The sequence below is a fragment of the Panthera leo genome, chromosome B3, assembly GCF_018350215.1.
Source record: "Panthera leo isolate Ple1 chromosome B3, P.leo_Ple1_pat1.1, whole genome shotgun sequence".
In the NCBI taxonomy this organism is placed as follows: domain Eukaryota; kingdom Metazoa; phylum Chordata; class Mammalia; order Carnivora; family Felidae; genus Panthera; species Panthera leo.
In genome coordinates, this window is record NC_056684.1 from 52,274,874 (window position 1) to 52,285,408 (window position 10,535).

General features: G+C 41.3%; 1 protein-coding gene across 1 annotated transcript in view; it reads right to left on the reverse strand.

The window, feature by feature from the left end:
- TMOD3 (tropomodulin 3) overlaps positions 1-8,564 on the reverse strand; it is an 80,844-nt gene extending 72,280 nt beyond the window's left edge. The window contains exon 1 of the mRNA XM_042942003.1: positions 8,380-8,564. The gene's annotated coding sequence lies outside the window, so the exon portion shown is untranslated. The remainder of the gene's footprint in view (positions 1-8,379) is intronic.
- Between the last annotated feature and the right edge of the window lie 1,971 nt (positions 8,565-10,535).

The window sequence follows — 10,535 nt, forward strand, 5'->3', positions numbered from 1 at the left end:
AATAGATGCCAGACTTATAATGTATACATTTGAGGGGACTCATCTCTTTTCACTGTATGCATATCAAAGAAATATTCCTTAATGACTCATTAAAATGGTAACACCACACCCAGAGAACCAAAATATTCTGTTTGTTACAGTTTTCCATATGGAAATCCTTTACCTTATAATTACAATTAATAACATCCTGCTCAAAGGGACTGCTATGCAATAGACTAAGGAGCTCCAAGACTCTTACTTGTATGCCTATATACATATTAAATAAATGTCAGACTGTTGCTCCTGTACACGTTAAATAAATTCAACTTGCCATCACATTCTCATGTCTCTTGTCTTGTGTGAGCCCTCATTTTCTCCCAGCTTGCCACGTTTTCAACCGTCTTCTCTTACACACTTCAGGAACTGTGTTCACCTAGATGTACTTGTAGTGGTATTAGTGCTTAGATATGTTCTGATATGAAACTGTTTATTTGGAAAGGGTTATCTCTATCAGTTACCTTAGTCTGTATGTTTGTCTTGGTGTGTTTGTGTTTTTTAATGAGTAGATGTAGGTGTTTGAGCATATGTACCTGAGGGAGTGTATACCTTTACAGGTCAAAAAGCGTGCACATCTGTGAAGGAAACTTGCTTGTCCGTATTTCAATATTCTCAAATTATTAAGAGTATAAAGGCAAAAGAAATCAGTCACAAAAGACTATACTGTATGATTTCATTGTTATGAACTATCCAGAATAGGCAAATCCATACAGACAGAAAACAGATTAATGGTTGCCTAGTTTGGTGGGGACTGGGGAAAGCAGGTAGCAACTGCTAATGGGTAGGGGGTTTCTTTTTGGTGTGATGAAAATGTTCTAAAATGGATTGTGGCGATGATTGCTCAACTCTGTGAATATACTAAAATTCACTGACCGGTACTCTTGCAATGAGTGACTTATGTGGGATGTGAATTTCAATAAAGCTGTAACATATTAAAGAGAGAAAATAAGGAAACCAGAGTTGTCCTATATTTCCATGGAGGGGTAACATGTCTTTGAAAATCTTAACTTTGCTTCTATTTTACTTAAGCTTGGGTTCAAGATTCCCCACTGCTAAGTTTCCCAACTGGTATAGTCTCTGTCTCCAGCTGTGTCTTTACTAACAAGGATGACACACATGTGGCAAAGTGTTTACTGATTATCACTCAATGTCTGAACAGAAAAGAACAGATACACTATGATTACAACCATATAAAAATATGTAAATGGATGAACAAAACCTGGAAGGAAATGAGGAAAAATTAAAACAGTTACACTGGAGTAATATAGTTGAGGTGATGTCTTTAAAAAATAATACTGCTTTCAAAAATAAAAAATAAGAAAAGTAATAATAATACTGCTTTCGGGGCACCTGGGTGTCTCAGTCGGTTAACCGTCCGACTTCGGCTCAGGTCATTATCACACCACTGGTGAGTTTTGAGCCCCACATGGGGCTCGGTGCTGACAGCTCAGAGCCTGGAGCTTGCTTCAGATTCTGTGTCTCCACCTCTCTCTGCTCCTCCCCTACTCGCACTCTGTCTCTCTCTCTCAAAAAATAAGCATTAAAGAATAAAAAAAATAATACTGCTTTGTGTTACCAGTCAATAAAATCTGGTAGAAACAATAACCAACCTGTCTCCTTAGAAATTATTCCAGGACACATTCAGGAACTGTTTGTCACGAAGGACTGGACTGGAGTAGTGTAGTAGAAAGATGGAAACTAAAACACGTGGATTATATATATTTACATCTATTTTGACCAATCAATAAACAAGAAAATATTAAGGTCTCTACAGCTTGCTCTAAAAGAGTCCTAGATGATCTCTCTGAGGTTGAATCTCCTTCCTTCCCCGCCCCCCCTCCGCCCCCCCCCCCCCCCCCCCCCCCCAACAGCCTGGCTTATGGATAGGGTACAAGCAATACTGAAACTAACACTGCATCCATTACTTCAACTGCAGGAAAGCCATTTCAAATTCAAATTCATTATTAACGTTCCTCCATCAGAAAATATATGGTAACCAGCCCTGGATCAATCTCAATGTAGCTACAGTCTCAAAGAGGTGCATAAAAGTCTTTTTTTTGTATTTTCCTTTTGTGTTTAAAGATACAGGGCCCATGCTTAAGAAACTAAAAATAAAAGCACAACCAAAATACAAAGTAGCTCTATTAATTTTCAGTTAAGATACCAAGTTGATCTAATGGAGAAAGGAAAAAAAAAATTTTAAACCTACATTGCTAGAACAACTAGATACCTGTACAGAGGGAAAATGAACCTAAACCCCTACCTCCCATCTTTTTTTTTTTTTTTAATTTTTTTTTTTAACATTTTTTTATTTTTGAGACAGAGAGAGACAGAGCATGAACAGGGGAGGAGCAGAGAGAGAGGGAGACACAGAATCCGAAACAGGCTCCAGGCTCTGAGCGGTCAGCACAGAGCCCGATGCGGGGCTCGAACTCACAGACTGTGAGATCATGACCAGAGCCGAAGTCGGACGCTTAACCGACCAAGCCACCCAGGCGCCCCCCTACCTCCCATCTTGACACAAAAATTAATCTGTGACAGATCACAGACCTAGATGTAAAATCTAGAACAAGAATGCTTTTAGAAGAAAACTGAGAATATCTCTGCAACCCTGGAGCTAGGCACAAAAAACACTAACCATAAAATTAAAAACTGATAAAATGGTAAAAATTTTATAAAAAGTAAAAATTTCTGCTTATCACATCATCATCAAGAAAATAAACAGAAAAGGCACAGACTGGGTAAAAAATATATATCTAACAAAGGGCTTATACTCAGAATATATAAAGAACTCCTATGGGGGCGCCTGGGTGGCTCAGTTAGTTAAGCATCCGACTTCAGCTCAGGTCATGATCTCATGGTCCATGAGTTCAAGCCCCTCATCAGGCTCTGTGCTGACAGCTCGGAACCTGAAGCCTGCTTCATATTCTGTGTCTCCTTCTCTCTGACCCTCCCCTGTTCATGCTCTGTCTCTCTTTGTCTCAAAAGTAAATAAACATTAAAAAAAATTTTTAGAATATATAAATAACTCCTACAAACAGCAATAAAAAAGATGAACCATCCATTGGAAAAAAAAAATAGGCAAAAACTTTAACTGATACTTCACAAGAGAAGTAAAACCAATTGCTACATAGTAAAGCATTCAATATTTTTAATCATCAAAAAAAATACAAATTAAAACCATACTGAGGCGCCATTTTACAGCTTCTAGTGTGGTAAAACAAAAAAGGCTGACAGCATTAAAATTAGGCAACATAAAAAATGTGAAGAAACTGGAAGTCATATACAAACCACCCTGGACAACTGTGTGGTGGTTTTTTAATAAAGTTCAACATACAGCTACCCTATGACTCAGTAATTCCTCTCTCAGGTGTTTATCAAAAGAAATGGAAACATCTATCCATAAGAGACTTATAAAGGAAATATTCATAACAACTTTATTTCTAATAACCCAATCCTGGAAAAAAAAACCCAACCATCCATCAAGAACAGAACAGATAAAGAAATTAGGGTGTATTCATACAATGGAATACTAGTCTTCAATAAAAAAGAACCAACCACCGATATACACAACAAAGATGAATCTCAAAAACATTCTATTACAGGGGCACCTGGGTGGTTCAGTTGGTTGAGCTTGATCTTGGCTCAGGTCACGGTCTTACGGTTCATGAGATGGAGCCCCATGTCTGGCTCTGGCTCTGTGCAGCCAGTGCGGAGCCTGCTTGAGATTCTCTGTATCCCTCTTTCTCTCTCCCCCTCCCCTGTCCCCTATTCACTCGCTCTCTCCCAAGTCCCCTCTCAAAAAAACAAAAAAACATTATGTTACATTAAAGAAGCTAGACACATACAAAAAGCATATATTGTATCACCATTTGTGTCAAGTCCAAGACTAAGCAAAACAAATCTATGGCGTCAGAAATACAGTCAAAAGTGGTTGCCTCCACTGGAGGAGGGTAGGTGAGGGAAACTGGAAAGGATCATGAGGAAACTTTCTATAGTGATGAAAATGTTTTCTATCTTATTTTGGCTGAAGTTACAGTGTATAAAACTTTAGAACTCCTTGAACTGGACACGTAACATACAAATGTTCAGCATTTTACTGAATGTTAATTATACCTCAATAAAAATACAAAGTAGCACTCTGCTTCAAGATAAAAGCTAAGCTAATGATTTTGTTTCAAATAAAATTCTAGAATACGACAGAATAGACACATACATTTTCAATTATTTGCCACTCTGGATTATTCACATCTCTATTACTGCCAATAACAACGGATTACAGACACATACAGGCAGATACATATAGTATACATGTTCATGTTTCATTTTTCATAAATAGCAAATCTAGTTTGGTTCTTCACAATTTCAATATGTACCTAATGGACTGTTAGACGTCGAGCAGACTTTTCTGTTTTCTATAGCATTTTCCTCTCAATAAGATCTTATAGTTGTGTGAATCTGAGATAAAAATGAGAATAAATGGGGCAGCTGGCTGGCAGTGGAGCCTGCGACTCTTGATCTCAGGGGTTGTGGGTTCAGGACCCACGTTGGGTGTAGAGATTACTTAAAAGAATAAAATACTTATATATATGTATATTTTTTTTAATTTTAATATTTTTATTTATTTTTGAGAGAGAGACAAAGCATGAACAGGGGAGGGGCAGAGAGGGAGGCAGACACAGAATCTGAAGGAGGCTCCAGGCTCTGAGATGTCAGCACACAGCCTGATGCGGGGCTTGAATCCATGAACCATGAGATCATGACTCAGATGCTCAACCAACTCAGCCACCCAGACACCCCTTAAATTTTTTTTAAAATGAGTATAAGTGAGACATGTAAATCAAATGTCTTCAAGGAAAGTCACTGACAGAACAGTGCTTTAGCCATTATGACAGGCTCAACTATTGCCCTCAACTATTTTAATCAAGACAGAGTCCACACATATTTAAATTTAAGAGCAATTGAAAAGCTTGATGAATAGTTTCCCAGCTAATTTGATCTTTAAAAGATAACAGAGCCTAAATAACAAGAGCTAGTACATTAGTACATCGGACTGACACTTGAAAAGCCACAGAACCATTTTCTCCTATTGTTTTACTAGGTCCTCCTTGGTCTCTTTTTCTTCATCTTTTCCCCTCCCTCTTTTGGTCTCTTTCCAGGTGTATTTGTGTCCCTTATTGCCTCTCACTCCCTTGATATTGCTCTAAATGATTTTCATATAGCCAGCTCACCCCAGAATCCAAATAAATACATTTACAAAATCTTACTGTATTCTATGTAGATTTGTCACACAACCAAATAGTACAGAGACTATAGCCTAGGGACAGTGATGGGAGGTGAGTTGAAAAAAAGGTGATTTCATTTGTTCCCCACCCCCACAACTGTAAAAGATCTCTCCTTAACACCCACTGCAGGCTTTTATTCGCTACACAGGGCTCATACAGTGCTCTGAACTATAAACAAGTACACGTGCCCAGTATCAGAGAGAGTAAGCTCCCAGACAAAACCCAGGTCTTATATGTCTGTATTCACCAGAAGCCTACGACAGCGCCCTGTACAGGATGGGGCAAAACACGTATTTGTTGAATTAGTGAAATACTGAATTAATGGGAATGAAAACAGCTGAGGATGGATGAGGATGAGAGGGGAAAAAAGCTCAAAGTACACAGCAAAGAGAAAAGAACAAGAGAGGAGGAAAAAAGAAGAATAGAAAAAACTTGTGAAGGCAATTATTTCTGTTAGAATGAAGAGGATTATTTTAAAAATTTTTGAGAACTGAGAAAAGCCATTGCTATGTATCTAGTATCACAGTAATCAGCACCAGTCATAAAACGTCCCATCCTTAAAAACGTCCCATCCTTGATATTTAAAGTGTGAGAGGGGCACCTGGGTAGCTCAGTCAGTTGAGTGTCCAACTCTGGCTCCGTTCACGATCTCACAGTTTGTGAGTTCAAGCCCCACATCGGGCTTGCTGCTGTGGGCGCAGAGCCCGCTTTCAGTCCTCTGTTCTCTCTCTCTCTCTCTCTGCCCCTCCCCCACTCACGCCCTCTCTTTCAAGAATAAAACATTAATAAATAAATATATACAGTGTGAGAGACTACAGCATTCCTTATGTGACATGCAGGGACCCTCTTCAAACCTACAAGATCCCGGGTCATTTATGCATATTAAAGTCTGAGAGCACCACCCTACACCCTACAAGTCCTTTCTGTTGTAGGGAACCTACGCTTTATTTAAATGGACCAGTAGCTGAGACTTGAAAAGTCTCCGAATAGAGTGAAAACCAATCATTGTAATGGGATGTGACCTGCACGTATTTAACTTTATGTATGTATTTACGTATTTAACTTTATGTATGTATTTAACTTTAGGTGAAGTTTTTAATTGCAAAATAATTTGGCCTGGAGGGTATACCACAAAACTTTTAAATTAGTCAAAAAATATGATTAAAAGAAACTGAGGGGCGCCTGGCTGGATCATTTGGAAGATTATGCAACTCTTTATCTTGGGGTTGTAAGTTTGGGCCCATGTTAGGTGTAGAGATTACATAAAAAAATCTTAAAAAAAAAAAAAAAAAAAAGAGGGCATCTGGGTGGCTCAGTAGGTTAGGCATCAGACTTCAGATCAGGTCATGATCTTATGGTTTGTGACTCAGAGCTGCATCGGGCTCTCTGCTGTCAGCACAGAGCCAGCTTCCAATCCTCTGTCCCCCTCTCTTTGCCCCTCCCCAGCTCACACTCTCTCTCTCAAAAATAAATAAATTTAAAATAAAAATAATAAAAAAGAAAAAAGAAATTGAGCACTGGGACAGTAACATCCTAAGGAAAACATTTTTGTTCCTTCAGGCCTACCACAGGGCTTGGAATGACAAATGTGGCCAATACTTCCTGAATGAAGAGAATAAATGAATTCTAAAAATCAGAGACATTTAGGGCTAGAATAATCTTGGGGTCACCTGGTCCAATAACCTCATTTTAAAGTTGAGCAAACTCCAGACACCTGGCTGGCTCAGTAGGTACAGCATGCAATTCTTGACCTCCGGGTAGTGAGTTTGAGCCCCAAGTGAGGTGCAGAGATTACTTAAAGTAAAATAAAGAGCAAACTAGGAATCCTGAGTGGTTGGAGAGCAAGCAGGCTAAAAGATTTAGAATATACTGGATCTTACATTTTAATTATCTTTTTGTTTCTTCACTAGAAATGAGTTGGAAAGGGGATTTTAAATATTATAATAAAAGCACTGTGGACTCTGAAAGAAGTGGTAGGGTAAAATGTGCCAAAGACTAGGAGGAAGAGACTAGCAAAAGTAAATGAGGCTAGACAAAACTATTTTTCGAAGCCCGATATATTTTTTTGACAGGCCAATTAATTAATCAACCTAATCTGCCAAAAAATTAATCTGAAGGATTCTCAGAGAAAGAAACATGAGCTGCATGAAAATGTTACAACCCAAGGGAGACTGCACATAACTAACTTAAATCTCCACAGGCTTATTTCCTGTTCAAGTATGACCTCCTGGGATAAATTTTACTGCAGTGTTCATTACCAGACAACTTTTGGTTTTAAGAGAAGCCAACGGCAAGTTGGAAATGAAATTCTTAACTAAAACATTAAAAAAAAAAAAAAAAAAAAATGGCTGTTTCCCATTTGTTTGTAATTAGATTGAAGGCTTGCAGAGGAAAGACACCAACCTCATAAGCAAAAATACAACGACCCAGTCACGTCCTCAAAACACATCAACACACAAACTTCACAGCCGGATCCAGCTGTGCTGCGCAGGAGCCAGGAATTTATTTTAAGGCAAAGGAGATAGATCAAAACCGATGAATGCAAGACCAGCCAGATTTTAGTGCCCGCCCCCCCCCCCCAAGGGTGTAACCTAAGGTTTTTTTTCTTTCTTTCTAACTTTCAACTAGCAGAAGCCTTTGCAGGAGTCTGGGTGAGAACACCCTTTTACGAGGATCGTCCCCCCAGCTACGCCTGGGTGGAGTGGAAGGGGCGAGTAGCTACGGCGAGCTCGCACAGCTTCGACAGGCGCGGGCTCCGGCGGGAGGGGAAGGGGCCGGTCCCGAACCCGAGAAGGCTGGGCCCCCGAGTGATTCATCAGCAGCCGGGGGTTAACGCGCCTCCGGGCGACGCCCAGCGTGCCCCACGGCCCCAGACCGGGCCCGTTCGCCCCCCAAACAGCACCCAACCCCTCCCCGCTCCCGGAGAGACCAGGAGGTAAGGAGGCCAGGGCTGGCGTCTGGAAGACAGAAACCTCTCCCTCCTCAGCCACCATGGCCGGTGAGACTCCCTGTCTGCGCCTGCAGACGGACTTCCTGGAAAGCACCGGGCCGAGCGTACCTGACTGGCACCCGCTGGAGCTGCTGACCTTCACAGACCCGCGGGGAAAGCCTGCCCTTCGTTTTCCAGCACCCGGCACCCGCCGGCCCGCCTGCGTCTGCTTCTTGGGAGTTGCCGGATCCACTCGCCGGCTGCTGCCCCAATCCGACGGCTCTGTCCGTGCGGCCAGTTTCCCCCTCCGCTACGGACGCGCGTGCGCACTCCCCGGTCGCGGGGCATCCTGGGAGCTGTAGTTCGAGCGAGGAGAGCGACGCTCAGCGCTGATCCCGGTTTTTACAATCTGCAGGACGTTGGAAGTGGCTGCAGATAGCAAGTCTTCGTCCAGCCGGGGACAACAATCTTCACTAGTGGAAATATCTCCCCTTGACCCTCTGGGAGCTATAAACAGCAACTAGGGTCTCCTTGGTATAGAGTTCCACTTTGCTTTGACTAAAGAGGCACATGAGGCAGGGCTTATATTTTACCTTTGCTTGCTAATGCCAGCACGCGACATGGAGCCCTATAAACTCATCATGAAAAACTGATAGAAAAGTAAACAAAGGCGAAGGAAGAGAGGGGCATAAACCAAGCACATGTCATCTCAAGGGCGTTGTGACCCTAGTAATTTCCTTAAGCATACAACCAGGGATGATGTCGCAGCTATAGCCCCAATATTCCCAAGCAGTTTTGGCTCCAACCTATCTTCCCATATCAGCCTCAAGCTCTACACCAGATGGTGAAGCTCAGCTAACAGAAGTGGGAGAAAAAAAGCAAGTGCTGCTCAAAGGAGGGTGCTGGGGCGGATGGGTAGCCTGGAGGGGAAGACGAAGAGAGTAGCAATACCTCAGAAGACAGTTCTGTGTGTTAGGAAATGGCTGTCTTTTATGCAGGGCTCTGTGGAGAGAGAATGGCAATGGCCTTCCATTCATTCCCTTAGTCACTCATTGGTGGTTTTTCTGTCCTGCTCTTCATGACTAAACCATTCCCAGGAGTAATGCTTAGTTTTGATATGCCTTCTTTCAAGAATGCAGCCAGGGGCACTGGCTCAGTGCTCAGTTGGTTAAGCGTCTGACTTGGTTTCTGCTCAGGTCATGATCTCATGGTTTGTGAGTTTGAGCCCGCATCAGGCTCTGCACTGATAGTGTGGAGCCTGCTTGGGATTCTGTCTCCCTCTCTCTACTCCTCCCTGCTTGCTCTCTGTCTCTCTCTCAAAACAAAAATAAACGTAAAAAAAAAAAAAAGTAGCCAGGAAGAGGATGAAGTGCCTGCTTGAGGTACATTCCAGCCAAACCTATTGTGGAAACCAACTAATGGTTAAACCTTTCCTGTCATTTACTTCTGCCCTTGAGAGCAGGAAGCACCCTAGGTAAACACCCTGGAATTTTGTACAATAGCACACATTAATCCCTGAAATGAAGATCACTGATGATTTGGAGTTTTTAAGAAAAAAAAAAAAAAAACCCTCCTAAATTGCAAATATTCTTAGAGGACCATCAACATTACACCTTGTGGCCATTGCATCGTATTCTCTATAGCATCTTAGTGTTTATTGACTTCTCAAATATTCTTGGAGATAACAGCTTTCTGAGAGCAACTTCCTACAGAATTCAAATTCAACTAATACATTTCTTGTGTACTTAATCCACACCAAGCACTGTAGCAGCACTAATATTTCATCCAATCCTCAAGATAACTCTACGAAGAATATATGAGTATACTCCATTTCTACAGATGAGAAAACTAAGACTCAGAAGAGTTAAGTAATTTTCACAAGAGCACACAAGCAACAATTGGAGAGCCAGAAATAAAGCACAGATATCAACAATAGCCAAATTATGGAAAGAGCCCAGATGTCCATCAAGTGATGAATGGATAAAGAAGATGTAGTATGCATATATACAATGGAATACTACCCAGCAGTGAAAAAGAATGAAATCTTGCCATTTGCAACAACATGGATGGAACTGGAGGGTATTATGCTAAGTGAAATATGTCAGAGAAAGACAGATATCATATGTTTTCACTCTCGTGGAATTTAAGAAACTTAACATAAGACCATGGGGGAAGGGAAAGAGAAAAAAATAGTTACAAACATAGAGGAAGGCAAATCATTAGAGGCTCTTAGAATCAGAGAACAAACTGAGGGTTGATGGGGTGAGGGAAGGGGGGAGGGGAAA